This window comes from Limulus polyphemus, unplaced genomic scaffold (genome assembly GCF_000517525.1).
Source record: "Limulus polyphemus unplaced genomic scaffold, Limulus_polyphemus-2.1.2 Scaffold14399, whole genome shotgun sequence".
In the NCBI taxonomy this organism is placed as follows: Eukaryota; Metazoa; Arthropoda; class Merostomata; order Xiphosura; family Limulidae; genus Limulus; species Limulus polyphemus.
Window position 1 is genome coordinate 1450 of NW_013680009.1, and position 4615 is coordinate 6064.

A 4615-nucleotide genomic window follows, 5' to 3' on the forward strand; every position below is an offset into this window, starting at 1 on the left:
GATAAATACCCAGATTATATCATAATAAATAAAAGAAAGCACTTTAAACTCCTGTATTAAAAACAACAGTTGACATGTCGGCAAAGCATCAATCACATCAAACTACGTAAAATGTTTCCAACTTGGAATAGTAAGAAGTACCTGGTACTTAAATCATTCTAACCACACAAGGAAATAAGCATGAATACCAGATTTTCTATACCAAATGGATTTCAGTTTGTATTTGCAAAACGTAATGCCTGAAAGATTATATAATTACCAAACACAAGGCAGTAATTAAGTACAATTAACAAAAATATATACACACACACTGCCTTTCTTTCAACTGAACATCTGTTTTTAACCCTAACACCACCATATTCCTATTACATGCTTTGTTTTTAAACCACGAAGTTCATCATTTACATGTAAGCCTAGAAATAGTATTAGAATAAAACAAAATACTTTGTTTTAAAACACCTCACGTATCATAAGACTTAGGGTGAATATGACTTTATCATAAAAGAAGAAAAAGGTAAACTGGTTTTTAAACTTTTTTTATTGTCCTGATAATTATGTTAATACAAAGAAAAATAAAAGATTGTATGTTACCAGAATGTATTGGCTAGGTTGGAATATCTAATGTTTATATTACTAGAGATGCTTAAAGAATTCGACTAATTTTATATAAATGTTTATTTGTACCTTATAAAATTGTCTGAAATAAAACTTAGCAGATTTGTAATTGAATGCTTTTGTGCAAAAAATAAATAAATAAAATAGAAGTCGGATGTCTGAGTGTGAACTGAAGAATGGTATAGATCTTCTGAATTTTGCTCTGTGACCCCTTTGTATTTATGTAGTGTGTTTTCAGGTCTTTAGAGCCACAGACCTTTTACACCAATAATACTTCCTGCTTCACTGATAATTCAGGTATACTTTTTTAACCCAATCGCAAGCTTTCTTTTTTTTAAGTGTATATTTTTAATATCTAATAGGAACATATAATCCTCATTCAGATTAATCAACTAATCATACAGAACATCTTCGTAAAACAAACAATACTTGCATGTTTCTTTGTTGTGAAATGACGAATGGTATGTATTGAATAACAAAACTGAACTCTGTTTATGCATTTTTTAAATTTCTAGTTAATGCTAGTCTTATAAGATCTTTCTCAATCAAATCGGAGGAAGAACTGCGAAATATTTTATTACACAACGTACATCTTCCCGTCTATCAAAAAAACCTTATATAACTCGAAAACCGTTAAAACAACTGTTATTTACCTTTATAATCTAATCATATTTATAATTATTAAACAGAACATTTTAAGTATAGTAGAGTTCATTGATAAATGTGTTAGTATAGTAGAGTTTATCAATAAATGTGTAAGTATAGTAGAGTTTATCAATAAATGTGTAAGTATAGTAGAGTTTATTGATAAATGTGTAAGTATAGTAGAGTTCATTGATGAATGTGTTAGTATAGTAGAGTTTATCAATAAATGTGTAAGTATAGTAGAGTTTATCAATAAATGTGTAAGTATAGTAGAGTTTATCAATAAATGTGTAAGTATAGTAGAGTTTATCAATAAATGTGTTAGAATAGTAGAGTTTATCAATAAATGTGTTAGTATAGTAGAGTTCATTGATAAATGTGTTAGTATAGTAGAGTTTATCAATAAATGTGTAAGTATAGTAGAGTTTATTGGTTATTATTATTATTCAAACATTATTTGTATTTGGGGTATTAATTTCACGACATCTTTTAGTATTCTAAGAAAGAAAGTGTGATTCTAACTCAAGTTTAATTTAACCAGCACAATTAAAGGTCGAATTGATCAGGTCAACCAAGTCCTAGAGTTGGATAACAAAGCCCAGGGAGCAGCAAGGTATAGTGCCTTGGATAAATGGACTGTCCAGTTGGCAACATTACATCAAACTATCATCAATAAAATGGCATAGATAGTGTTCACTCCAAGCTAAAACACATATTTGTGACCAAACCTGCTTGAAGGAAACCATACAAGTCTGTGATCAGTCATTATGGCTAGAACTAAGGCCCCAGCATGCTAGAAAATACCTTGTACAATCTCGTGCAGTCATCAGCGTAAAACAAGGTAGATATTACCTGGAGGTGAGTCCTATCCGAAGAATTTCTCGGTCCATTTTATCTCTCTTGCACTAAATAAAGCTTTTGTACAAAGTGGTGTTCCTGTTAACCCTACATTTCTGACCCGCAGCAAGTGATCCTTTGTATCTATCTATTTGAGTTTTTTTCCTCCCTAATGTTTAACACGTGCAAGCTAATGTGTGAAGGAAATTCAAAACCAAACTCTCTTCTCTGTTTTAAAATTAAGTATGATTTGTTTATCTTTCTGAGAAACAGACTCTTAGCATCTGCTTACATTCTTGTGAAATAATAGAATATAGTTCAGAAAGCTTCAGATGTGACTTGATGAATGAAACTTGTATGATGCTTCATTTTTATTGTGTAGGAATATTGTAACTTTTAAGAGATAAATAAGCTTATATATATGTCACACTTGAACAAGAATTATTTTTGTTTCTTGCACATTATTAAACTTAGTCAAAATTATCAATTAGTTAAAAATATTTGACAGTTTGTTAGTGAAGCTTCGAGCAGAGTTTTTCAGATTTAAAAATGTTAGTGTAAAGAAGTAGATAGAAAGTTAATAAAACAGGAAAGTTTGTTCGTGTATAGACTTTGGTTTGTGTCGTTTCGCATTGGTAATTTCTTGTTTAATTCTTTACAATAAAGATGTCATATAATCATAAATTATTTGTTGTAAATGGTTAAATAAGAACTGTTTGAATACTACAGTATTATTTTCCAATGTTTAACGAAAGTTTAAAAAATAATTTACTTGGTGAAACTAATGCTTGTTTTGTTTTTTTGTATTTGCATTTGTTAGAGAAAATATAGTTACCAGAAACATTTTGTCTTATCTAACATATGATCTTTTTGGATTTTTTGAAACAAATAACGTATAAAAGGTTATTATTTTCCCGAAGATGAAATACTTGAGAATTACTAATATGTTGGTAATGGCACGAATAGGTTTTCCTTGTGAAAAAAAAACTAAAGTAATCGATTTTCAATATTTAGTGAAATTGATATTGAAGAGTTGTGGAAAGTTTTAGAACTCAGTCATTACTATTACATTGGTAGAGCACTGATGCTTGATTAGATCTCTTTCAAGTTTGATAGGACTTCTAATTCCTGCCTCCATTGCTATTTTATTTTTAATCGTTATACACAACACGACATTTCATTTGGTTCTGAGTGAAAGCTCTCTATGCTGTATTTTTCCATTCTGTAAGGCTTGTTTCCAAAATTATGACTTTTTAAAGAAAGATCATACACAGGTAATTAAAGGTTCTTACAATTTACAGTAATAATAAAAAGAAAATTATCATTTTTCTTGTGCATTTCCGTATAATTTAATTTTTTAAATAAAAAATATAAAAATGTATTGACATGATAGACAAAGCTCTTGAGATTTAGTTATTGAAAAATATTTGTATTTGTAGCATTTTTAATCTACTTAATAGCTTCAGCAATAGTTATATGTAAAAACCTAACTTTTAAGCAATACATTTTTGTCATATAATAAACAGCTGAATTTTTTAGTATTTTTATTTCATATAAAATCATTCAAAGGATTAATTAAGATATGAGAAATACAAGTAGTAATGGAAGATTTAATTATATCAATTATCTTATTCAGTACTTAACACTTTCCATGCATTTTAAATGTTAAACTTGGAATTAATAATTTATACTAATGTTTCTGTTACACTGGGGACTTTTAAAAGATATTACATACAGAGAAAATTGTACTTTAAACCTGTGCGTTCATCCAGAAACTTGGATAAGTTTGGGTGAAAACTAAGTGAGTATTCTCTAAAGGACGTAACTAGAGGGTATCATTAAGTCGCATCAAGTTGAAGATAACTTGTTTTTCAGTTGAATGAATCTACAGTGCTTCTTCACAATTTGCAGATTATCAGTAAAAACATTTGTTTGACAGTTGCGTGTTATTTAACAGTACACATTCAACCAACCTTAAAACTCTCTTCAGCTAACATAATATACCTTACTTTTCCTGAGCCATTGTACTTTTGGTACATAGGTCATGTTATTGTATTTTATTAAACTTGAACTTTTGTAATCATTTTTACTTTATCACCAACCTGCTAACATTCAAAGTATTATCTAAAATGAAATAAAGCTGTAGTTTTCAACTTGGATTTCTTAATTTTTCTGTCCATAAGAAAATAAAATGAGTTTATTGATAAATGTGTAAGTATAGTAGAGTTTATTGATAAATGTGTAAGTATAGTAGAGTTTATTGATAAATGTGTAAGTATAGTAGAGTTTATTGATAAATGTGTAAGTATAGTAGAGTTTATTGATAAATGTACTATACTAACACATTTATCAATGAACTCTACTATACTTACATTTATCAATAAACTCTACTATCCTTACACATTTATCAATAAACTCTACTATCCTTACACATTTATCAATAAACTCTACAATACTTACACATTTATCAATAAACTACTATACTTACACATTTATAGATAAACTCTACTATACTTAC

At 28.4% G+C, this 4615-nt stretch overlaps 1 long non-coding RNA gene across 1 annotated transcript in view; it reads left to right on the top strand.

The window, feature by feature from the left end:
• The window catches only part of LOC111084180, a 3767-nt gene extending 921 nt beyond the window's left edge, over nucleotides 1–2846 (top strand). The window contains exon 2 of the long non-coding RNA XR_002609429.1: nucleotides 1802–2846. This is a non-coding gene — a long non-coding RNA (uncharacterized LOC111084180). The remainder of the gene's footprint in view (nucleotides 1–1801) is intronic.
• Nucleotides 2847–4615: the final 1769 nt, after the last annotated feature.